Source organism: Chenopodium album, chromosome 10 (assembly GCF_948465745.1).
Source record: "Chenopodium album chromosome 10, dcCheAlbu1.1, whole genome shotgun sequence".
Classification (NCBI taxonomy): Eukaryota; Viridiplantae; Streptophyta; class Magnoliopsida; order Caryophyllales; family Amaranthaceae; genus Chenopodium; species Chenopodium album.
Window position 1 is genome coordinate 5,048,273 of NC_137843.1, and position 27,973 is coordinate 5,076,245.

Genomic DNA, 27,973 nt, shown 5'->3' on the forward strand with positions numbered 1-27,973 from the left:
TTTTTTTTTTTTTTTTTCATTAACAAAAGTTTAGATATGTGATTCATGTAAACGAATAATATCCACACCCAATTGAACATAAAAATACGAGTAATAATTTTTGCTTATCTAAAATGAATGTGCAAAAAATATTCTTATTCACACCTCTATTGACCTTTATCCGTTAGGAAAAACATATTTATTTACATTCATTCATCAAATTTTTGAAATTTTAACTGCAATATAATTTAACATATTAATGGCCAAAAAAATTACAATGGTAAGCGTGAAATAACAATTATAATTTATAGAAGGGTATTTGCAAAATTACTCATTAATTATTTTTTCAAACTAATCAACTGCTAGACACCTAGAGTAATAGCAAGTAGCAACTCTTGTACTCCGTAGCATTTTCCTTTTTTGAACAAGAACTTCTCTGTGTATGTAATCCTCAAATTCTCAATTGATAGCACAGAATACTTTTTGAAAATGGACGGGATTCTTTTTTTTTTTTTTTTTTTTTTTTTTTTTTTTTTTGAGAAAAAATGGCCGGGAATATTATGCATAAAAATATAGTCTCTAATTCTCTATTCAGATCAGGCTCCTCAAAGCCAAAGAAAATCTGTAGCAATGAGACACTGAAACAGACATTTCATATATCTGAATTAAATCACTTCTTGATTCGGTAAATGTGAACTGCACTGGATAACTCAACTGTCTTCTTGTTTGAGAACTGATATTTACAGAATTTACATTTCCTTTCGAAAGAATAATATACCTTTGTCCTACAAAATTTGAGACTCAGCATACCTCAGAAAAATTCATTCCAAATGATGAAGCATACCTCACAAAAATTCATTGATGATGAACACGGGCCTCCACCCAATGCTTGCCTAAAAAATCCACAAGCTTTTTACCTGAATCTAGAATTCTACACTCAAAATGTATACTACTAAGTTGCCTAATGTATAGGGACAGATTTCTTCCGTGCCAATTAACCTGGATTCCAAACCATATGGACTCTAGAAGACAGCAAACCAACATCGCACATAATCTACAAAATTTTCACAATCCTTGCCATGTCCACCTTCATTTGTTTCCATATACTAACAGAATTCACTCCTTTCTGCATCACAGATAACCAGGGATTTCGGAAACGTTAAGCAAGCTTATTGCATCAATACAATAACATTATTACCGACTTTCTTCTGCATCAAAATTCACTATCTCCTTCATTATCCCTTCTACATCAATGGGAGATATGCCCCACCGTGCCCTTTTCTCAGCACAAGTGGTCCAGCATTGTCAGGAACCTTGTCCAATGTCTTGTTACATGCATCAACCACATCAATAAACCCAGTTGCAATGGAAGCCATCTGCAAACGGAACCTCAAATCTCTTGTTCTTTTTAGCAAACAGCGAAATGACCTCCCCAAATACTTGGCCCATTCAGCTGGTAAACCTCCTCCTGTGAGCCAGACTGAAAAATGGGACTGGTCTACCCTTGCTACCATCTCCGCTCTGTAAAATTTCGCCAATTCAATGAGCACAGAATTCTGGAGAGGAAGCACAGCCACAAATTCAGCCACAAATTGCTCTACAACTTCTGGTTTAAGCATCTGGGTCCACAACACCGGTGTCCATTCACTAGGTTGATTAATTTTATAAGCTTCAGCCACAATCAATGCTTCCTGGAAACGTGTCTGCTCAACCAGTAACCTGCGAGCACTGGTCTCAGACAGATTCAACCACTGGATATCAGGCATACGAATTTGAAGGGATACGAGGGAAGCCTGTGCACAAGCAGAACGCGTTTTATTGCCAGCATCAATAGAGGAGTGAACCTCTGCAGCTTCAATGTAAAAGTGCATTGATACAAGGAGATCTTCATTGTGGTCCTTGTCAGGGCGCAGGTGCCAGCGCTGATAAGACTGTTCAGCTCGTGACTCAAGTAAAGAAGCTGTTTCGTGCTTCAAGTCAAAGTGTTTATAAACCTACCACAAAATCACGACATAAACATTATCACAAACAGAAACAGTTAGCAGCAGGAGGAAATGTAAACAAGAGGGGAAAAAACAAACCATGGCTAAATCATCATGATCATTGGGGTTAAAATGCTTTAGTGCTGTAACAACAGCCATGCGAAATCCTCGGACAGTTTCAGCAACGGCACTGTTTGCATCAGCAGCTGCAGAATACTTTTGAAGAAGAAGATCCAGTTGTTTATTTTCAATAAGAATGCCAAGTATAAAATTCAGTCCATGGAAGTTCCCCACTCCAGTAATAAGACGAGCCAAGCAAGAAAAGTCACCCTCAGAAACATAAGCCTCAACCCTTGTTGCTGCAAGGGCTACAAGAACATCGACCCCGTCAAGACAAGCTGATGACTGTGGTAGAAGTGGTGCGACAGAATAAGAAGTTCAACCTAAAACATCAATTACAAAGAATAAGCTTTAGCAGACACAATATATTATCATAGGCAAAAAGGAAATATTATGAGATAGGATTACAGGAATCAAGACCAAACACATTGAGGAGGCACATTTAGTACTGCAAACTAAAATCAAGCTGTAGACGGTAGGCCTGTAGCATATAAGGGGAGTGAAAATTGATCTTTCTAACACTACATAAAATAGGAACACGTATTTTATTGACATTTCAGTTTTCCTTTCAATACTACAGAGAATGCAATAAATACACTGCTATCCTCATTTTATTTGAAGTGAACTGAAAATGATACATACTTCCTCGGTTTCTATTTAGTCGACACGTTTCTTTAGTCACGCTTGTCAAAGCACAAATTCAATTATTAATATCTTTAATTACCGAGAAGCAAAAATTATGAAAAGTTGATATTTTGAAAATATATATCGTGACGAATCTAACAAGATCTCACGTGACTATATTTTTCTTTACTTATAAAGCACAAAATACGGTCAAAGGGGAGTGTATGAATGGTGCTAAAGTAAAAACATGTCAACTAAAAAAAACGGAGGTAGTATAATATTTTCTCCCTTTAATGTACATTAAAAAGGATAGCATAATATTTAAGTTATAACTATTCCAAATTTGACCCATCTGAACACATACGTTATATTCCACCCATCTTAAACAAATCCTGCATTTTAAATCAGTAATGATTTGAACTGAGATATGCTCAATACCTTAGTCTCAAACACTAAGCAAAATAGAGACAAATTATTCTATATTCCACCCAGTGACCCAGATATAAATCCCGCATTTTAAATCAGTAATGATCCCAAGTTTTGACGGTACCTTATAAAAACTTAAAAGTAAAATCTTTCCAAAAATTAAAGCATACAACAGACCAAACAGCAAACACCTTACCTCACAGGCATGTGGAATTTCTTGACCCGTAATAACTAATCGCATTAACGCATGCCCTATCTCTTGTTCCGAGGGACACAAATCAGCCCACTTCAAAAAGTCTGAAAACCGCCACAACAAAGGAGCAGGCCCTTCCTCCTTTTGAGAATCAATGTATCCACCACGATGTGCTGCTAATAAACCCTAAGACAAATATGTGAAACAGTAATGGACATTGTTATCTCCTGTCTCGAAATGGTAGACCACATTTGAAATTTAAATTCAAAGCTTGCTAATTTCATTAAATCTGAAATAAATAATATTCACTAGTTTTTTTTGTACATTTAACCTATAGGTAATGTGATCAACATATCTCAACACCAATAGTCAAAATTAGCAAATTTTTAGCACAAAATCAAGTGTAAACGTGTATTCTATTATTTGGGATAAAAGAAGTCAAGAAGTATATGGTTTCATCATATCTTATTCCACCTAAAAAGTTATAACACATATTTTTTCCAAGATCAAGAATACATTAATTGATGAAAACTCAATGAAAAATTTATGTCAAAGTAACAACGAATTCTATGTTTTTTATTTAAGTTTGGAACATGATACATCCTAAAATTCACAGAAAAAATACCATAAATTTGTTAAAATCTACCAAACATTTTGAAAACACACCATTAGCCCATCCCAAACAAAATTTAACATTTTCCAATTCCATAAATAATTATATATAAACTACTGGGCTTAATTCTTTCAAATTTATATTATAATTAAAAGAGAGGGGTGGGGGGAGTTCTAATAGTAATTAGATTCTTAGTAACCCTTTCCTCAGTCACTCTAGTCCCAGAATACCTAAAGATAAAGCTTACAAAAACCTTGGACATGCTTCTATTGTAATCCGTCCATTACTTTCTATTTCTCCCATTTAGAATCTACCATTTTAAGAGAGAAATTTAGATCATGAGTATTCATCGATTTATACAAGGGAAAAAAAAAAAAAAAGAAAAAAAAAAAAGAAAACTCATGTGGGACTGTGCTAGATTTTTCTTGGCGTTTATTTTACAATACATCCATTTGTATAGGAAAAAAATACTCATGAGGGACATTCTATAATTTTTTTAATAATATGTAGTTGAATATATAAGAGCTCAAATGAGTGTACTGAAATTTTTTCAAAAAGGCAAATGGAACAAGCAAAAAGGAACATTGGGACTTTGGGAGTAATATTTTGTTTGATAACCTTCCAATCTTCATTAATTATTACCAGAATACTTAGGGCCTATTTGATCTACTGAGGTGAGTGAGCTGAACTGAACTGAATATTTTATGAGAGAAGGAAATTAGGAACTGAACTGAATATTTTAAGAGAGAAGGAAATTAGGAACCGAACTGAAGTGATTAGAGCTGAACTAAACCGAACTGAAAGAGAACAAGCCCTTAGACAGATTCATCTCGCAATCAGATTAGTATTTAGTGTCTACAAAAATTTGACTGCCTTATGTTCATAATATTCAGAAGAGAAAACTTAAAGAATGCTTGACCCCAAATATAAAATAAAACGGAGCACTTGGTTTATTTAGCTAACACCTGTTTTCTTCATTTTAAAAATAAAAAATAAAAAATCCTGCCTGAAAGCATATAAAACAAGCTACTCAAACAATAACCAAATGGAAATATATATATATATATATATATATATATATATATATATATATATATATATATATATAAAGTACCATAATATTGGTTGGTGGCTAAACATGCTCTAATGACAAGAAAAATATACATACATATATATACATACCAATAATGCAAGAAATCATAACATATACCTTCAAGAAGGATTCTGCCAAAATTTTTGCAATACTTGTAGCTGGTATAGGATGAGACTGTACCAAAAGTCTTGCTTCGTCAAAAGAATCTTGTGCTTTAAGAGAAAGCAACTGTAACAAATCAGTTGGCTGCTTCTCAAAGGCTTCCGCAAATGAAACACCCAAGACATTAGCAGCCTTCAAAACAGCAGAGATTCTCTTGCAAAGTCCACGTCCACTACCTTCAGTCAATATGTCAGATAAACTCTCTAGCACCTATCATTCCAAAAAAAGAGCAAAATCATTTTTCAGATGCAAGAAGCTATGAATTATAAACCCCCAAAATTACATTGAATATGCCCTAAGAATAAATGGGAGGAGACCAAAAAAGCTTCCATGGATAAAAAACAAAATTTTCATAGCCAAGCTGAAAGGTTAATCAGAATTATAAAAAACCTGGAGTGGATCAAAGAGATGATCTTCAGTGGGCAGGTTATATGACTGGATAAGAGAATGTAAATCCTCATCCAGCATTAACAAGGAATGCTTCTGCAGTGGTGTTGACAGTTCTGCAAATTTTAGGGCAGCATCTACAATTTTCAACTGAAAAGGCACATGGCCAGATGAAAGCTTATGTTGCAGTTGCTTGGCAGCAGTTATTTGTCCAAATTCCAATAATGAAAGGACAGCCCTTTCAAGTTCTGCTGGTCCAATTCTTTCTTCCCAACGTGAAAATGATGCATCGATTCTCAGATTTTCATCTTGCAAGTCATATACATGGTTCAAAGGAGGGAGAGAACTCCCATCAGCATCTGAATCAGCATCAGCACTCCTGTCGATTTCAGTCATGGACTGTCTAGAGGAACTAAATGGTTTAGTCCTCCGTTTAATCTTTGTGCTCCCAGTTGCAGCTGATATGCCAGCATCCCAGGGTTGTGAGCTCTTGTGACGCAAATTATTATTTTCTTTGATATCTCCTTTCTCAGAAGCTCTATTTTTCACTGAATTTATGTGGCTATCCATTTTCATGACAACATCTGCAGTTTGGTCCACGATGTTGGCACTATTTCCTGACATCTGATCTTGACTAGATCTGGTAAAATTGGAAACTTGCTCACCCTTTATATGAGCTTCAGATTCTACAGCTAGCAGCCAAACTCTGGTTTCAATTTCCCGTAAGAAATGAAGAGGACATACACTGATAGATAGAGAAGGCACGTTAGAAAAAATGGATTAAAAAAAGATATCAGCAGTGCAGACAGTAGAGTGAAACTTACGGGTTAGACTGCGTAATTATTCCGCTTAACCATTGTAGAGAAAGAAGTAACAATTCATGTAGCTCTCTCGATGGAAGTTCTTTCTCCACCATCTCTGCATGTTTGAGAAAGAACAATCCTGCCTGAAAGGGTAAAGGCAAATAAGATAATCTCCTTCCAAGTTTAAGATGCCAAATTCATAAGTATAGCAGGCATAAATCTACCTTTAGAGCAGGAAATGAATATCTAATGAACAGATTTTGACAATGACGCCATAAAGCAACTCTCTCTTCGGGTACATCCCAAAGAAATTCCTTCCATTCAGCAACCATCGACTCCGCCTACATGGAAAACCAAAAGTATCAGCATTATAAAGATAAAGGGTGAATATATACACGCTACGGATCCTGATTACAATACCACACAATGGATTTCCTTCAATAAAGAAAGGTTATAAACTTTAAATAAGATTAGAATATATTTGTCATCGTCCTTCATATAGAATATTAAAACAATTAAAAAAAAAATATCAGCTTTTAAGAAATGTATCAGTAACACAAGTAGTACAGAAACCTACTAAAGATGTCAATATATAAATAAACCAGATGGGGATGCCACTTCAATGTAACTGAAATCATATAGGTAGTTGAAGTTACTTCTTCAGTAATATGTTCCTAAACATCAACTGTGAAATACATTTTCTCACCATTTCATCGACAGTGCCCTTCATTAGCTTTCAGTATAGCACTGTCCACATATTTTGGTTCAAAGTACAAGGAAAGTTTTGTCATAACAATTTGCAACGAATCAGTCATAGACCTTCCTAATCCATGTGTTTAGTCAACGGACTCAAAGGGTATTGTCAAGCTTAAGGTATAAGATCTTTGATAAGATCCTTAAAAAGATTTGAAGATGAGTTTGAGTACTTTAAACTATAACTCCCTTTCGTCTCAGTATAAATCTTTGGTAGCAAAAAAGATTTTTTTAAGCATGACCACTAACCACTATCCGAGACCTAACCTGTCAGATTTTATGTCCACCACAGATGCAAATCACCCCACTGTTCAGAGTTTTAAGACACTTCTCCAAGATCTCAAAACACACAAAATAATCAAGCTTTAGCCAGCCATATATTAACACCCAGTCCTTTTTCTAAATCTCATTAATTATGGACAGATTGGACTTTAAGCAACTTTTTCTCTCTATGAGATGCAGTTCATGATTCTCACCTAGGTTATCCTAATTTGGACTATAGGGGCATCCAGCAACAGGGTACTACTTCAAAAATGAAAAGGATCTAGACTCCTAACGAATTTTGCATGGTTACCAATCTTACCACACACTATTCTATATGATCAATTGATTGTGCTTAACTACTTACACATGATATTATTCACTATTACTTTCCATTTATTGATACTTAGTACCAGTAAATGATAGAATTCCTCTCAATATATATATAGAAATAAGCTCCAAGATATCACACCCAATCATGATGTATTCTCCAAAAAAAGTGTGATGCATTTCAATCACCAACTACACATTATAGTCCCAAACTTTCATCAGGTGGTGACAGTTTGAGAGTTGACAAAGATTAGAAGTAGCCATAGCCAGTCAATAAACTAAAATCTGATATAAACAATGAATTTAATTTATTGTGCAAAGATCAGAAGAAGTAACCATAGCCATTCATTCAACTAAAATACGACAAAAATCAATGAACTTAAAAATTGTGCTCAGTGGGTTGAATTGAACAGCTCCCCCAATTATATTATACCATTTTCAAAGGAATGGAGTGTGATAGAACACATCCAAATATTAGCATAACTAGATTCTAAGTTTATTGGATAATTCACTAAATGCTGCTTCCTGCCTCATATTTCTTAGTTCACAAGAGATAAATTCTAGAGCACTTTATTATATATATTTGATGTGTAAAAATTTATGCAACCATACAAAAATATATGCATGCTGCAGCATCCTATAATCAAGTGGAAGCTCAGAAGCCAATTATAATCACAGATGTGATAAAATTAAGGAATCTACAATAGCTAAAATGAGAGAAGCCTTGCCTGTCTTTCAGTAACATGGTGAGCAGCAGACTTCCATGGCGTGCCACTGGCCTCCAATTGACGTGCCCAATTGCGGGTTTGTTCCCAGTAACCATTATTTTCAAGTGCTGTTAGGAGAGAAGCATCATCCAAAGTCTCGTTTCCTAATTGAAGATACTCATGCTTCCTAAGCGCAGGCTCTGCTAAATTGATTTTCCAGTATAGACGTTGATAATATGCAGCAGCAGATCCTCCATCAGCAAAATCAGAAGAAGCGAGAAGCTGCAGTAAGCATCTTTTTTCATAAGGTGATGGGCATGTTGAAAGAATAGCATCAGCAGCTTTCACAGCAGTCGAGCTTATCCAAGATGCCTCCTCCTTACTGGATGAAAACACCCCCAAATGAATTGAAGCTTCAGATAGACGCATCTGAGAAAATGCCTGTACGGAAAGCAATATTAAAATGTTACAAGCATATATAAGAGGATTTGGCCTAAATGTTAAGCTCAAAGAATCACCAACACTATCCTCATCAAGCAATAGAGCAGTATTTGGTTGGGAAGCAATAGTGCAGTATCTAGGGTTTCAGGGTTGATCATAGAATCTCCAAAGTGGAAAAGAATTCATTATTGAAGATAAGAGTGGCACAGTTTCTACCCCATGCCTTACCTTCCTCTTTCTAGCCCCTCCATCAACATAATTATAAAAAGTGTCTATTACTATTCTGAAATGTGAAAGGCATACTCCATTTGCCAAACACAAGAATTTACAAAAATAGAACTAGAGCACATTCAGTACAATATATAAACCAGTCACATTCTCTCTTTCTAAAAAGAAAGCTATAATGGGGAAGATCATCCAGTCACTATTTCAGGTGTCATATTTATAAGAAACCTTCTAACAAAGCGGTTAATTATATATTGCAACAAGGCAAGGTCGAGAAATTGGAAGTAAGATTTCACATAAAAATATGAATTATGCATCAAATGATACGAAAAACTTCTGGCATATAACGATGGGGTTAATGGCTATCTATCTCTAGCACTTAACAGAAGGTACATCCAGCATTCAACTTCTATTTCACTTGCTTAGGCTTCTAAGGATAACCAGTACAACAAGAGACATTCAGGAGTCGAGCAAGTTCTCCAATAAAAACTAAAGATAGCACAACACATCAACATAATTCTGATTTCTACCTTAAAATACAATACAAGACAAGGTATGATATAAAGCTGAGGCATAAACAGCAGAGAAAAAGCACAGCAACCTCCAAAAATTTTTGTAGTGAAAATTCTCTTCAAAAGCATGAATTACATGATATCAGATCACTAGCAAGATAAAAGTTACGAAGCCAAAAATGTTAATAAGTTTTCAAGCAAAAACTTTATAAACAAACCTGAAGAGCACGAATGAATGGTAACAAAGGACATGAAGGAAGAAACATCTCAAATGCTCTCAGCAAAGGAAAAAACTGATTTCGCTGACAAAGAACAGCAACCAGTTTAGGCAGAGATGTAGACCAGTCATCAGAACTCTTCACCAATTTGACATCATCCATGGTTCCTAATTCCTTCAACTCTTCAACAAGTGTTTTTGCATGATCATTTGAGGTGCAACTCGCAGTGGCAGAAGAAAAGTCCTCAGAAATGTCATTCATGAGACGTCGACGCTTTGAACTTTTCCGATTATAATGGACAGTAGAAATTCTATCACCAGCTGGCAGGGAATTCGAAGTCTCTACAGCAGCTCCAACATTATTTGCTATCTGAGTAGCAATTTCATTTTCTCTACTTGAGCATATCTCCCTGTAATTCAAACATAAAAAGAGCAATTATAAGTCTAGAAGTAAAATCCTTGCAAATGATAAGTCTTTATCGAGATGCTTAGTCAGAAAAAAGCTGAGTATTTTTTTTCTCCTGAGGTGAACGTAATGTACATTTTAGTATCTTCTCTAGTTAGTATCATTAGTATCTTCTCTAGTTAAAATGTTTAAAAAATATATAAATCGTCAGTTTAAAAAAAGAAGAAAAAAAAAAAGAATAAAGTTTTAGCATAAAAAGAAAACTTCTTCAAAATTCAATCTTACATGCAGTCAAAAATCAGTAAACAAATAAACATGTTTGTAGATAAACAGATAAAAATGTTGTAAGAGTTCTGAGACCTATAGAATCATATTGAAAATTCATGTTCTGAGACATAAAGATGATAAAACTTATTACAATTGCTCCCAACAAAGTACCGTAAATAATAATGTAACACCGACAAACACTAGCATTCTAAGATCCGATACTCCAACAACTATATCACCAGTCAAAAACATAATTAATGTGCACTTACAATTTTTTCAATTTTCTAACATGAAATAATTAGAAAATATTTTCACATCAATAACCAAACACAACAACAACAACAATGACAAAAAGGATCATCAAAACATAATGCATTATTGCACAAACAAAGAGTCAATAATTACCTTGCAGCTGTAATTTCCAGCCAGACTGTTAAGCAAGATAGTGGAGCAACATCAGGAAAACATGAAGCAACCACAGCCAACAAAGACCAGCTCAACTCCTTTGCCTTCAAAAGAAGTGACTTTCCTGATTCCTTTTGTTTTTCACATTGAGCTAATATTTGAAAAAGTTCAGCTGAAATAAATAAAGTTTGATCAGGATGGGAAGATTCATTCCTTCCTTTTGGAGAATCTGAATTAGAAGGCACGACATTCTTCTTCCTCCACTGCATGCCTCTCAAGACTGTCAATATGTGAGTCCTAAGACGTGGATCAGTAAACTCTTTAGCAGCCTAAAATGACAAAAATAAATAAATATATAAATATTATGGAACATATTAAAGAAGAAAAAATCAGAGATTAAAATTTTCTGACTTGAGATATCATTATAAAAAAAGAGAGAGAAATCTGATCCAATTAAGCAAGAAAGGTAAATATTCCTTACCACATGAATCACCAAATCAAATGGATATCCACCAACCTGCGCCTCTGAGAGAAATCCAACCTAATGGAACAATAACAAAATTAAACAATCATTACAGAAAAAGCACCTTGCTTCCCATTCTGAGATTACTCTACATCTTTCAACCTCTATTTTTCTATTAACAAGCAACTACAGCACACATACCCAGTCATTGTCTCTTGCTAAGAAAGCAAGGTACACAGTGCTCAAAGGAATCTGGTGCATCTGGCAAAATAGAGTAACTAAATTCCAGTGCTGACTAGCAGCCTTTTGTTGAGATCTTAATTCATTTCCATCACCTTCGCCACTCAACAGCCAAGAGCCACATGTTTTCTCACCAGCATATGATAGGAGGCTAGCCTTCTCCAGATGCTGAAGGACAAGCAATAGAGTTGGAGGCAGATGATTTGTGGCAGGCTTCTGAGCATCCTCCTGTTTATTTATATTTCCACTCTGGTGAAGGTAATAATCTGCCAGAGCTTGAGCAACAGAATCTGCAACAGTTGCTTCACTAGAAGCAGCATGTAGTGTAGCATTGTTGGACAAGAGTTGGTTTTGTTGCATAATTTGATTGGATCTATAAAAGGAATGTATTCGTCTCAATGCAGCAACATCAACACGAAGCACACTAGCAGATAAACCACAAATCTCCAGCAGTAAAGCACATGAAGAAACCAGCACATGATCTTGAAAATGGGTTATAGCCAGGGGCACAACCTGAAGCATGGAGAGCACATGAAAAAAAAAATTACATTCAAGAATAATATAACAGATAGATGGTCATAGGTGAGACATTAATTTTAGTATTATTATTCACAAAGATAAGCATAGAACTGAATGAATACTCAGTATCTTCATCAGCTTTTCTCAAACTTCAATTATAATATATTGATCGGCAAGAAATAATATAATGTTCAATATCAACTTTCAAGTCAAGATTCATCATTCATCACATAAAAGGGTAGTGTCTTTAGCATTTCGTTGGCATGTATATATCAAACGTAGAGCATGATCAGATAATCCTTATTTGCTATCCTCAATTCAAGGGACTCCAGGTCATCCTTTGTAATCTGAATTTTTGAATAGTGAAAAGCTTTAATCTTAAAAAATAATGTAGATGAAAAAACTGATGCAAGCATTGACAATATCAGGAATAAATTAAGGTTATCTAGGCATTCACAGTGCTCTGTTTTACTCCCCTCGCGTAAGAGGTGATGATATGACTGCTGAAATTGAGGGTAGATACAAAAATCCCTGACATTATAAGAGCACAGACATTTACTGATTGTTTTTAGCACAGAAGAAAGAACCAGCTCCTCCACAATCAGCTGACTGAAATCTTCTTTCAAGGGATTTGTTCATCACTTCATCACATTCAAGTCTCAACATAAAACAATCACTATCTCCATAGCCCCATAGGCAGGTCATCCTAGACACACTTTATGCGGAGTTATAGGGAAGACAGATGAGCATAGAAGAATAAAAGCAGCAATTTTATGCTTAATATTTCTCTTTTTGCACATTTTCCAATTTCCCAGATGAGCTACCTTGCCTACATATAATTAGCTTCTGCATGCTAGACAAAACTACATATTCCATGATTTAATGAATCCAAAGAGGTTGTGGCATGCTAGTCATAAACAACATAATTGCTAGTTTAGGTTCACTACATTTTTACAATTACTGATCCAGAATAAAAAGAAGGTTGACCATACCGAGGAAAGAAAAGATTCTTCGTCTTGTGTCAGTGGGGAAAGCAGTGTTTGCACATCTGACTGGACATTTGCTTGCCCATGAAGCGGTGCATTTGATTGTCCTCTGTCAATGACACCGGATTTAAGCTGATGGACCCTAGAACCAAGAAGTTGGTTAAAGGCAGCCAGTGCACGTCCACGATGCAAGTGCTGCTCCAGAGCAAGTCCAGTTTCCTACATTAAATGAATTTAAATAAGAAATGGCCATCATACAAGAGAATAATATATTCTTCTTTAACCATTTTAGATAGACAACTGACAAGAAAAGTCATGACATCCAAATTTTACATCACTTATCAGTTAATTTATCTAGCCTGTGAGCAGGTAAATAAGTAGGCAAAGTAAAGTGTCATAAATTCACTCCTTTCCACAAACCCGGGAACAAACTAGAGATAAACAACAGCAATAAAATTATGACATAAATTAAGGCATGAAAAACTGATACGGGGTACATTAGACACTGTTGCTAACCTCTATTGAAGAAGGATACAATTCTTGTTCAATTTGTTTCTGGATAGCTGCTTCCCAGGACATTGCACTAATCTCAGAGTATTCCTGGACATTCATAAGATATTCTATATCACGCTGCAGATAAGCTTCTTCAGCTGTCAGACTTGTCATAGACTGCCATCCCAGTGGACCCTACACCAACAACAGCAGATAAAATATAAAGGATAGAAGCAACAATTTGCAAGAGAAAATGAAGAGGTGCACTATGTTTGGTTGTTTGCACAGTTACAAGAACTGAAACTTAAGTAATAGATTAGAAATTTTATTTCTCAAACTTTGCTGGTATCAATAGCATAATTTTTTTGCTTCACAACAAATATTTACAGGAAAAAATACTTGTTTGTTCTGACAAAGATAAAGAATCATATTGATGAAGAGAGAAAGGATATGACCAAAGAAGATTAAAAAAAAAAAAAAGGTAATAAAAATTATTTTACACTCTACAGTGTAAGGTCATAAATAAAATTATAAAAAATAAATAAGAAGTTACCACAACTAAAAATTCTGCTTTATGAACCCTGAGAAAGACTTAACATCCACATGGTTTATGATCAATGTGAAGATACCTACTCCTAGGAGAGAATTCTTAAGAAAGTATGACCAAACCTCTCAGAGCATATACAAAGAAACTTGGTTAGAGACTTCAAGAAAAACAGAGGGAATGTGAAGAGTTGAAGACCTTGATTCTCTTTAAAAGTTTGGTACACTGTGCACAAATCCAATCCCTTTCTCCAATTATAAGTATGGGATATCCCCATATAGCCAAATATGCAGAAGAGACAGACACTAACCTGAACAAAAAGTTGAATTAATCTCCGCAAACTTGTGGGAAACCAGCAAGGCAGCATTTGCAGAAGTGATGTGTCATGTCCAGATGAATAAAAGACACTATCCCGCCAATTGATATATGCCGATAAAGCTGAATTTCCAAATAGTTATTGATGCCTACAAACTAAACAAAGAGTGACCAAGAAACAAGGAAAGACAATAAAGGTTTACCATTCCTCCCTTTAAGACCCCAGAAGCTCTGAGTTGTATCATGTCCTAAACAGGATGCCACAAGTGTGCGCCATAGAGTAGGGAACTTTTGGAGGGCTGGCCTCAAATTTTCCAACGTACACTGAAAGGAGTTACTGCTCCTCTTCACACTACCACTGCTCAGGCAGCTTTGTATAGGCAAGGGAGCAAACATTAATGTGGCCAGAGCTGCCATTAACCATCCAGCTTCAGCAATATCATCGACAGTAGAAATTATTTCATTTGCCTCCACAACAGGGAGGCTACTGTCAGAGGATACATCACGCACTAGAAGTGCACGGGCATTAAAGAACGATGCATCATATTCATGCCCCTTAATCCTTGAAAAGAGCAACCATTTTGCCCATTGATGATCCCCCTGTGAGGAAGCATATTTAGTACATATTTATAACAACATTTACAAAATTGACAAACCATTATGGATCCCATCAACGGCAGACAATCTACAGGGAGAAATCTACAGACTCACCAATCACTAGCAAGAGGTAATTCTGGAATTTTTTAGAGAAAAAATAAAAAGAAGTAAAAAGTTGGCAGGTATATATATATATATATATTTTTTTTTTTTGTGAGAAAAAGTTGGCAGGTATATAATATGTGCATAAAGTAGCAAAAATTTGATTTTTTTTTTTTCGTTTTATATAAAAACAACCCATTCACCCTAACTAGTGAATTGATTTGAGTATCTACACACGTATCTATTCTATTCAGCCTCTTTTCTCCTGCAGTACAATAGATTCCTTTTCCCTTAGCATCTGTTTATTTATTAATTGAACTCTTTCTTTGCACTAGTTTGGTATTGCAGATGATGTTGTATTAGTTGTGCATGTATTTATAATCCATATTAAAGATCTTCATGTGTTTCTAGAGCAAAAAATACACATGCAATGGTAGGTAAGTACAGTTTTTTTTTCCTTAGTTTTATACTTTTATGGTAGGTTGGTTACATACAAAGAGGATAAAAGTCATAAAACTTATAACCCATCTAGAAACCCATAAATAATGAAAATTATCAACATATGAAACAATTCAAACAAAATTATCTTGACACCATCAAAAATTTAAAAGGCCAACAGAGGAGGATAAGGAACATAAAGAGAGGGGAGAGGGGGGAGTCCAAGAATATCAAATTTTATAACTTACTGTAGCTTCCAGTAATGCACTGATAGCCTCATCATCCAGGGCCAGCTTGTGATGATCAAGATAAAGGTCTAGGAAATATGGCAAGTTATTTTGCGCAGCATAATGCACAAGAAGTTTATGGAAGGCCTGTAGAGTATTTGGGTGCAATACTCCAACATTTGCAGAATCCAAAATTGCTGAGTGGTCCAAGGATCCATTCTGAGCAGCCATCCCATTTTCTTCATCAAGAAAGCCACACTGGGCCAGCAGAAAGATTACTTCTCCTGCTCCATCCCAATATTCTTTTAGGAAAATGAATCTCTTGGCAAGCTCTTTACTTATGAGAACTCTCAACCATGATGAGCACATTCCAGTGGCTGAAGAATTAAAAATCCTAACTTTTGGAATGTCGATACAAACTGCATCTATTTCGTCAGGAGAGCATGCATAACTGCCATAATCTGGAAATTCCATACTGTATCTAGTTGAGGAAGAAGACTGCACACTGTCCAGACTGATTAGGAGACTTTGTTCAGCTAGTAACGAGCTTGGAATCATGTACAAAAGTTTAGATACTTCCTCCCAATCATTATGGCATACATGATATTCCAACTGTGATTCCCACATCACATGAACACCCAATAGAAAAGGTTGATCCAGCAAAATCTACAAAACAGAGTAATTAAATGTTACTAACATTATATTAGGCACATCATTTGTCAATTCAATCTCCACAAGTTTACAACTAAAGTGAAAATAAGCTTAGAAGTTGCACCAGTAATATCTAATCCCTTTGGTTGATAAATAATGCACCACGATAATGTATGTTGAGCACGAACTAGCAACGGGACAACAAATCAAAATAGAGACAGTAAAAAACATAAATCACAATCTCGATCATGTTAATCGCTGACTCATTCTCATGGTCAGGCAATTCAATGTATCAACCAGAGGCCCACAGCTAAATGAGTTTACAGAGATGACATTGAATAAGGACTAAGGCCAATAAGTAACAAGATAGTGACAATCCAAGTGTCCACAAAATAAATAATACTTTGTCATTTCAGTAGAGAAATAACACGACATAGATCAATCACAGAAATATGAGAGAAAAAAGTTTTGCAGAAAGCAAAACTTTCAATCTAGATAACAGTGCTCATAGAAAGCATAATATACGATATTCCTTGACAGTTCAGACATCGTGAGGAATCATAAACAAAGTATTGAATCAATGGATGGCAAAAGAGAGCAATAACTGAATATTTTTTTCTCAGCAATTCAACAGGTTCAGCTTTTCCCCAGACAGACAAGAGCTGAAGATGCCAATTTACATAATGGTGCTTGTACAGACAAAGCAAGAACTAAAACAAAAAGGACATTATCATTAGCTGTATAAGCATCTAAAAAATCTATGTTGAACATCTTACCACCCGAATTTCAAATGGAAACTAGTATCATTTCTCCTCTCAAATTGAAAAACCTAATAACATTACATCAAGTTTTAAATCCCACCCCTTCTCACAAAAAAAAAAAAAAAAAAAAAAAAAACAAACACACACACACACACACACTATTTAAGCACCACACATACCTTATATCAGTTGGCTAGTAAATCAATTTTGCCAAAAAAAAACCACAAGTCACAAAGTAATAAGCATTCAACCGAGATTACTTTTGACACAACTTACACGATCAATAGTTGTTTGGTCCCAAACATACGACCACACAGCAGCTGCAGCCCAATACCCAGCATGGCTGCTGTCGTCGTCAATCTCAGTGTTGCCAACACCATTAAAATTTGCCCATGAACCTAAAACTACTCCATCAATGTCACCACACTCAATAACAAGATTTCTGAAAACAGGGGGGAATAAAAGATGCAATCTATAATTTCCAGATGCTTCAGTAGGCAGTAAATCTTCACTCCCTTCCTTTCTTCGGAACACATATGTTTTCCAAAAGTTATTGCATGGGTAAATCCTCTGCCACACAATAAACAGATATCCTATCAGCTCCACAGAAATTATGAGCAACTAATTAATCTTAAAGTATTGCTAGCTCTTTAAACAATTACCTCAATCAATGATATTCTTTCAAGTATTGCCAGCTCATCTAACCCGAGAAATCCATGTTTTTTCGCTTCTTCAGCAATTTGCTTCCGCAGTGATCTGCTCACTGTACCAAATATCAACTGCTTCAGACAAGCTTCTATGTCTTCTCCAAGCTTTTGCAGTGTGGAAACAGCCAATGTAGTCTCACCCTATCATTTTGCTAGTTATTAGTAAAAAATTATGTCTTCCAGCTATGTAACCACAAAATAAATACCTTTAAGAGTAACTCATATGCAATAGCCTTTCCAATATCACGAACTTCAGAAAATGTATCGCTGGGCTTCTTGTCATCAACAAATTTTTTTCTTTGATGAAGATGGAGCTGAAGAACTGCCAATGGAAGACGGCCAGCCAATAAAGCATCTTTAACAACATTCCTTAAGTCCAAATTCTCCATCTCCCAACGTGCAAACATTTCTTTAGGGTTCTCCATGGGGAAAAGTTTTGTTCTTGGGATTGCCCCTGACACAAGAATGGACTCTTCATCAGGCATTTCTGAATTCACAAGACAATTAGATCCCAGCGGTTCAACAGGCACTAATGAAAGTTTCTCAGATTCATTAAAGCTTGCATCCCTTTCATGTAAAGCAGGTTCATGTTTGTTCGGTTTCTCCAATATCACATCATCAGTCGCAGAAGAAAGCTGATAATGATCCTCGGTTGAGTTCTGTGAGCCCTCAGGATGTGCTTCCAAGGTATCCACCTGTAACTTCAAGCAGTAGAAAACATAAAATATTATTTCAAGGTTGAGCATTGAAGTGCATAGTTTGGTTTTTTTTTTTTTTTTTTTTTTTGGGGGGGGGGGGGGGGGGGGGGGGAAGCGAACAACACACATTAACATACCGATCCTTTCCCCAGCCTTGTGAATTTTGCAGCAAGTTGACATTGGATATTACGAATAATCTCCAGGTAATAGGCCATCTCATGTAGCCTTTTAGAATCTGTGAATTTTCTATGATCTTTAGAAGACATGAGTAGAGGTTGTGAACATTCATTCGTAAGTTTCAAAATGGCAAATTTACGAAGCATCTGGATTGCGAAACGAGCTCCTAATGCCAGTATTCTGCAGCCATCATTGAACATGAAGCAGAACCAGTAGAAAATGAATATTAGCACAGCTCTTTCCAAACCACAAATTTCTTAATATAATGGTAAACTGGCTAACTGCTAAAGTAAGAGTTAATCATATTTCTCCAAAAGTAGACTCCTTTTCTCATTATATTATACCACCCCCTTTAATTTCATTATTCCACAAAGATGCATCATACGATCCGCTGACAGTGACATAACAAAGATGGAAAGACAATACCCAAAACTTTGTTTAGAAGAATATTACAGGTGTGAGGATGAAACTTGTGACAAGTGAAACTAATTTGTTCACTCACTTGGCCCTTCAATCAATAAATTATAAAAAGTACATGAACCTTGAAGTTGTGAGAATGAAAGCACCATCTTTTTTTGTCACAGTCCCTTGAAGCTATATAAATGAGACCCGTAACAAGCAGTTAACTCACGCACAAATTTTCCAAACAATGAAATATATGAAAAGCACCAAAAGACACGCAGCACTCATAGAACAAGCCAAAACGGCAGCAATAAATATTGGGTACACCACAATAAACAAATTATAGATGACATGCTGTATTTCAAATAGCTATAAACCTTCAAATTTTACAAACTTGACTAATATACCTTAGTGCAGCAGAAACCTCAGCATCGTTTCCAATTGTGTCAACTATCATGTAAATGGCACCAAAGATCAATAACAAAATCCCTTCTTCAGCTATATCAACCTCCGCAAGCATTCCTAAGGCTCTGTTCATCCAATAAACCACCAACATAGACAATAAATAAACAAACATCCAGATTTTTAAATATTCGGTAATCTAAATGCTATTACATCGAATGCCAGACAGTACAACAGAGCTATAAGCTATCAGCAGGGTTTTAAATCTTGGATAAGATCATGACCACTATGATAATAAATTGGTCGCACAGAAAACAATTGTCAGGTGTTGATGCAGGCAACATTCAATATCAAGTTACCAACTATCAATTCTCACTATATTGAGGATTTATTGTAAAAATATACATTTGAAAAAGCCTATAGCTTGTCAAACTCCAATCATAAGCTATACCGTTTTTTAATACTTTCATCAGAGTGCTTGATCCAATTCTGCATAATAGCAAAGGCTACTTTAATATGATAAACCTTAAATCTGCACATCAGCTTGATTTCCTGCACCTCTTGACAATCAGAAAAGCACCGAAGGTACAAAAACATACTTATATTTTTCATCCTCCCCCACCTCAAACCAAACCATCCAGCAGAACTTGAAGCAGCTCTTTCACCTTAAACAGTTTTACCTGCTGAACAGAAATTCCTCAGATTAACAGTTATATATTGACCAAGTTTTCTTAGCCATCCAAGAATGATGTATGTTAGGCCGTAAGGAGAACTAAGTTCAAATGTTCAATTATAGAAACCAGTGGTTTGATCTAGGATGAGTGATACCCATGAACCCGTACTTGATACTTTAAACCAGGTGTTTGGGTTAGAAATTTATGTCTCAAATCCTTCCAAATTTATCTTTCTCTCTTCCTCCCCTCTTATTAAGGTGATTATTTCTCTCTCGTCCACCTCCCTTCAACCACAACAATGGCTTCCCTCCCTTCATCCACAAGAATGGCTTCCCTCCACCAGAGATTGCTTCTTGTATGAAAAGGCATACTCCTCCATCACTGGCCACCATATTCCATTAATATCATTCTCACCCAGCTTTTTTAATCAATTTGCCGTCTTCCAAGATGCAACTAAGAGCAAAGCTAGAAATATAACACAACATTCGTTGTTTTAAAGCCACATATTTCTTGCTTTTGTCCATTAAAGATCCAGATCTATTACTTAAATGGCCAAAAACAAGAAATATAAGGCTTTAATCGATGACGTTAAAATAAAAAGTATGAAAATGCTATACATTGTTCAGCTATGGTGATTGTTAGCTTGTGTTGGGTAACAAGTGAAGATAGACAGCAAAGGGATTTTGGGAAGGAAGGAGATGATGTGGTAGCGCAATTTTGGTACTAATCGTGATGGCATATGATGAGTATTGGAGTTGTTTTTGGGGAAGTTGTGGTGGCTGCAATGGCATAGTTTAGGATGGGTGGCGGAGATTGGGGGGGGGGGGGGGGGGGAGAGGTGAACATGGTGTGGACTGCGGAGGCTGAAGTGATGTAAACTACCTGAATTTTCTATTATATACATATACTGATAAACAGTACATAAATATACATATATATTGGCTATTCTTATGGTAGACATTCCCTTCAAAGTTCAAACCCACCTCCCAAACCCCCTCCCCCAGTTTAAAAAATCAGTATTTTAGGGGGTGGAGGATGGGCACCACAGGAATGCATATAGCAAAACCCAGGAGAGGAACCAAACAAGCGGTATGAGGTTAAATAAATTCAAACCCATACTTTAAAGCAAACCAAACACTCCTCACACATTCCAGCCCCAAAGTATCACTAGATGTTGCAACTGTTTCAAATGCAAACTGAATTTAACCACTAAGTAGTTTATTGGCTGAAGATAATTTTCCACCAGTGAGCAAGAGAGAATAAATACGATAACAGAAATTCTGTATTTGAGAATATTGGTCAGAATATATGCAGTATTGCAGCATAATCGTTCTCTTAATTTTTCCTTGCTACTACCAGAACAGACAAACCAGATAAGACTTCCCAACTGTGACAAACCAACTAATCATATCAGATGCCACCAATAACATTTAAAAAAAAAAAAAAAAATCCAATGGCTTTCATCCCTGACATCATAACGGCAGATTGAGACATCCCAGGCAGAAGGAAATGAAGTTTTAATAGGCTGTTGCTTGAAGCTTTATAAAAATGTCATAAGGGACTTAGTTTACATCTCTGAAAGTTGTAAAACAATGCAGTTAATCTTTGCTATAATTATTTGAATAAGCAAGAAAGGGTTTATTGTCTTGTATTTTCCTCGGAGTCATATCATCAGAATACATATGTGTCAAGCTTTCAGCTTTTTGGAGGTTTACACTGAAGAGCAATTTTAGGGTATTTACTAGGCATACAGAGTTCGGTGCAGGGATCAAGCCTTTGAAGTCCTAACTGGCATTACTACAAACTCCATCTTGCCATCTTCTAAAGATACAGACATGCAATTATACAAGAGGTGATGGATCAAAAGCATTGGGACGTTTCTCTCTCTAGACTTCACAACGATTAGGAGAAAGATTTTATCTATAGGTTGAGCCCAAAAGAGGCAATGATAAGTATTAGAGGAATGACACAAGGTTAATTCAGTTAAGGTTTCTTGAGACATTCTCCAAGGGGATCACTATCTTGGTTTCCCTAGAAAGCTCTTTGGGATTTGAAAAGTTTTCACTTGTGCAACGGTCAAAGATAAACTCCTATAGTCTTGCATTTTTATTTTTATTTTTCATTATTTTTATTAACATTGAAGACTTCATTACACTATAAGTTATGTAGTGGATCTGAACACAAAGGACAGACTCCGATTCGCCTTAGGGAGAAGAGCACAGACTAATCAGGAGTTCATAATCTGGAGCAAAATACAGAAGCAGCCATCCTTCACAGAAAGTTTAATCAGTAATCCCTTTTCTAGCTCACTAGCTCAGGAAGTGCGTATAGTCTTGGGAGCTGAGTAGCTTCTCAAAGTGAGGAAATATACATTGATCACCTCCTCTCCTTCTACCTTAGGGATCTTTCTCTCTAGCTCTTACAAATAGCCTACTTTGTAATGAGCTCGGTGCATCAAAAGAAGGTACTTTCTTGAGGCTTAGAAAAGAAGGATGAAAGGTTGAGTTACAGAAGAAATTGAAGTCAGTTCTAAAGACATGTCGTGGCTTACATGAAAGAAAATAATTAGCTAATATTTTAGGGCAATGCTTCTATCCATCAAGGATATATATGTCTACAGTATTTAAGAGACTATTGCATAGTAGGAGCCAAGTGTTGCATTGTGAGCAGCGATATTCTTCTCTTGGCTTTGTGAATAATATTACACTCCCTCGATATCAACCTGTGTTCAATTTTGAGCTGTCCACCAGTAATATTTTTTGTTGCATGGAGAAAATTCCCCACCCAAACTCATGCATCATGGACCACCAATTTCTGCTTTCAATTCAACTATAGGCACAACCTCAAAGAACCCTACACTCCTCTAATAAACACTCTTAATATGTGTGCCCAATAACTGATCGAAAATTTGAAGACAGAAGGAGTACATGATAGAAGGATGGTTCAACAAGTCAGAGAAAAGAAAAATTAAATGGAGGAAAACATTAATATCACAAATAAAGTCACGAACATGAATATCACAAACAAAGTCACAAAACATTAATATCACAAATAAAGTCACAGAAGATAATAGGAAAGCAATATGTATCACATCTTACAGGTCCATCTCTTCAAATCTAAAGTATGCCAACGCCAATTGCAGACGACGCAGGCGGGAAAATCCAAGATTCCACCCTGCATAGCAAATATATATACATCATAAGATTCATAACCATCTACAATATACAAATGATAACACCAAACAAAATGCGTATTTGAATTATTTTTTTTAAGGCAAATGTAAGCATTTTTGTATTACATCTCAAAAATGATAATCACATCTGCATTAACAAGCACAGTTCACACTTTGGGATTTGGGTAATGAATTAAGACAAGAAGTTAAATCCCTATGTACACAATTGTTCAAGTTCATAATCCTCCATATCATTAGGTACATGTAGAGCATCTAGTCCCACAAGATCATGCTCAACAAATGTAGCTAGCACATTGATAGTTGGAACTTGGAACAAAATATACAGCATATATCCAATTATGTGTTATAAAATGGCCTAACATTTACTCAGAATGTAGTATGGACAATTTAATTGCAAAGAAATTGTCAATAAAAGGGAATTAAGTAGACCAGAATTAAAAAGTGCCTCAGCCAGTAACACATAGCTACTCCAGGAGCAAAAACTTATTCAGGGAGTCAGAATCTGAGATTGGATATTAACTAAAGGCCGTGGCTAGGAAAAAAAGGTTTTTAAACAAGACTTGGCAGCTTACTTGATTCTGGTTTTATTCTTATGCCCGTATTTTGAGGACAGCTTGTCCTCCTTTCGTAATTTTCTTTCCACCAGTTTTTCATTCTAAAAAATTGTATAATCAAAGCAACAAAAGGCTAAGCACTAAATATACTCAGAGCTTATAATCTTTATCATGAGCTCAAAAGGTTTAGTGTTTGGTGAAAATCATTAAATCCCAAGACATAATTAAAATAAAAATTGATGGTTGTCATTGTTTAACCAAGAACTCTGGGAGAGTAGAATTTGTGAAATGCAACAAAAGAACGAGCCTATTGAAGGAGAAACTTCTAGAAGAAAAGAGAGAGCATTGGGGTCGTACAGTACATACTCTCTACTAAGTTGATAAACATTGGACATCAGCACTCAAAGAAAATATCCACAAGTTCTTCCTGAAGCCCTTCTACAAATATTGTTAAAGAAAGGAAGGGATTCCACTCAATCAGATTAAAGCTAAAAGAAAAAAAAAAGCATTATACTTGCTAGCATGGGAGTTAAAGAAAGCACTTACCATTCTCCAAACACAACCTATCCGCTTCATGAGGACCTTCATATAGAATAATTCTATCAAGAACTGCGACTTGCCATGAAGACCGAAGCTGTTTTGATTTATCATATATCAATGACTTCTGTAAGTTAAGTGCAGTCGATTGAGTAGCTTTTGTGGAATGGTAGCTTATAGAGTCAATGGTATGGAAATTAGATGACAATGAGACAGAGGGAAGAACTATTGAGACTCCTTTCCTTGTAACTAAATATAAAGAACCCTGAAAAATGCAACCAACAGCCTCTTCATCAACAACATTTGCTTCACTTTGCAGGTCAAGTGTTCTGTTTACAAGATTCAAGCAATTATCATCACAAAACTTTGAATCTATGTACAAACTGGTATGAACAATACAACTCCTTTCATCGATACTACTTCTTCTAATTAGACGGGTGACCCCAAAAGAAGAAAAACAAATAATGTCTGCCCCACCATGTCTTGCGATGGGAATGAATAACTTCCTTATACAACACTTGCATCTAGATTCTGAAACAGTTGGACTGCTTTGCTGGGAAATTGTAGCGAAGCCATTCAAATTCAAATCATTTTGACTGACCATCCCCTGAATATGCCAATTTTGAACATGTTGACCACTTCCTAAGTCATCCTTTATAACTGACTTCTCGCAGCCTGAAGAAGTGCAAAAGACATTCTGTTGACTAATATTAGAATGACCAACAACCCATGGGGCCAAAACACCAAGCTTCAGGTATTGTGGAAGTATCTTGTCAATCATAACATATTTATCAGGCACATGATCACTTGCACATATTATATAAAGTATGCCACATTCGTCAACAACACTGAATTGACAGGAATATGGAGCAACAGTCAATCTTCTGAAACTTCGTTTATAGGCAACGCTGCAAGCTTGAGTATCATCAAACTTATTTCGTACTACATCGCTGTCTGCGATATTCATAGCTATTGATGAAGTTTCTTGTTTTGACAAATTCTTTTCAGGTTTAACTCCATGTATATGTAAGATATCCAAATATGCAATATATTCCCCCGTGACTGCACCATGAAGAAGAATGGATCCAAATTTGTTAAGAGAAATGAGAAACTTGTCAGAAATTTGAAAGTCTACCCACTCAGGTTCCAAGCCTATACCCTTTTGGGGAAGCTTAACATTATACAGCCACTGAATCCCATATACGTCTAAAAGACCAACAACAACCACTATGTCCTGACTTTCACAACTATAATCACTACTGATTTTGGTATTATCAAACCCAGCAGACAAAACAAACCCAATCATGTAGTGAAACCAGCTTGAAAATACTCTGAAACAGGTATAGGAACTGCTGGCGGAAACATTTGCAACAGATTCGATGCTATCTAATGATGTATGATCCAATGGAATTTGAACTCTTTTCTCTCCGTGTACACTTTCATCTAGTACAGAACGGGTACTGGAATAGAAGTTCACGAGTACAGAATCCCTGAAATCAACAAAGAATGAGACAACAATTGCGGAGCAGGGAAGCACTAACTTCTCAGGAAAACAGGTCCATACAGTGCCATCAGATTCCATAACCTTGGATGAGCTTAAAAAAGACTGCAGCCACTTTTTTGAGGTTGAGGAACTCACCACATGGCTTGTTGAATCCTGTCCAGTATAAGACACATTTCCTCCAGCTCCACTAGTCCTACTTGCAACACTGACATCTCCAAGAGCTTCATTGTCACAAGGAGACACACTACCCGGCCCCCATTCCACCCATCTCCCAGGCTTATTTTCATCTTCAAATGACTGTGTTGCATTAGGTTCATTAATTTGACGAAAAGCATGGAAAATTACACCACAATTGCCAACCACTATGAGAAATTCCCTAAATGGTGCTTCCTTGTTCTGTTTATAAGTATCTCCACACAAGCCCCAAGCCAGAGAATTTACATCAGATATAAAAGGGAAAGTATTTGATTGTGAAATATTGCTCTTAGCAGAATAAACATTATTCGAAACCCCTTCCACTGATTCAGGAATACTTGGAATATCTCCCAATGAATCTCGCCTACAAGCTGACGAAGATGACAAATTTACACTCTCTTGACTCTCATATTTACAATTTTCAGAGGATATGCAATAGGAATCATCTATAAGGAGTAAAGAGAGGGTCAATACACATTGAAAGAATTCATTAAAAATAGTGTACCTCCTTGAAACAAGTTAGCATCACCTCTTGATAAAGGGAGCAACAAAGCTTCACTTTGATATGAATGCAATAGCAAGAGCTCCCTCGTAGGAGAAAGAAAAGCTTCTTGATACTCCGATAGATCTGATCGGATATGAGAAGGATCCCATCTGTGCAACTGCAGTACAGCAGGGCCTTCCCCATTTTCTCCAACACCCATAGTTGATCACCTTAACACCCAAAAAATAAGCACCAAATTTACAAATCAGCGGATGTTTACCGCAGTAACATAAAAAAATGTAAATAAAATAAGCACCCAATAGCTTCCCCCATATCCTCAAAATGGCACACTGTCCTAGGCACTTCGAAAATTCCAAAAAAAATTCATCAAAATGAAACTTCTATAGAATCTCTCCTACTTTAGTCGCTTAACTATGTTAATTAGGTTATACAAACGTAAAAAATTAGGCCTCTAAAATAATATTACAACGCCAACATTAACACAAACATAGAGATTACATACTCAACCAGTCAACAATTCCAAAACCAGTGGATTTTTTAAAAAAGATATTCAAGAAAATCATCGAAATCAAACTTCTATATAATCTTTCTCACTTCTGCATTAAATTAATAATCAGGTAATGAAATGGGCATCTAATCTAATAGTCAATGTCGATACAAAATCACTCAACCAGTTCATTGAAGTGACATTAAATTCCAGAAATCGAACAGCATTTTGCATGATAAAATTACATGCAACGGATTTACCATAACAATAATCTAATCAAATCCTCCAGCCCAACTCCATAAAAATACAGATTACAGTAAAATAAACCTACTCAATTCAATTCACAAATCAAACAAATAACGAAAATTAGCCAAATGAAATTCGAACTAACCTGGGAAAGTAGAAATGCTCTGCAAACTACAAAACAAACAAAAATCAATCAATTAAGTATGACTGAGAAATAAAGAGAACTGAGAATTATGTAATGGAAGTCCATAAATGGATGAGGATAAAGAAAATTGTGGCAACTAACTGAGATGGAGTTCAATCGATTTGGGGATTTTGAAGAGAATTAGGGATTTAATTCTTCGAGTAATTGAATTGAATGATTGAGAGGTGAAAATTATGAGAGAGAAAATTGATGAGAAGCTGGGCGAAGACAAGGAGGAGAGCGGGAGAAGTGTCAGAAAAAGGAACC

At 35.9% G+C, this 27,973-nt stretch overlaps 1 pseudogene across 1 annotated transcript; it reads right to left on the bottom strand.

The window, feature by feature from the left end:
• Positions 1-640: 640 nt before the first annotated feature.
• LOC145562023 (uncharacterized) lies at positions 641-27,973 on the bottom strand (annotated as a pseudogene). Its single transcript, XR_014094263.1, has 26 exons — positions 27,668-27,973; positions 26,814-26,998; positions 24,595-26,730; positions 23,400-23,475; positions 19,633-19,755; positions 18,784-19,003; positions 18,155-18,643; positions 17,904-18,089; positions 17,518-17,811; positions 15,851-16,495; positions 14,669-15,065; positions 14,461-14,588; positions 13,631-13,801; positions 13,121-13,333; positions 11,571-12,122; positions 11,388-11,447; positions 10,907-11,235; positions 9,830-10,238; positions 8,455-8,874; positions 6,607-6,723; positions 6,404-6,525; positions 5,583-6,324; positions 5,148-5,402; positions 3,328-3,510; positions 2,061-2,404; positions 641-1,973 (listed from the first exon to the last, which is right to left on the bottom strand). The product of XR_014094263.1 is annotated as an uncharacterized LOC145562023 (transcript).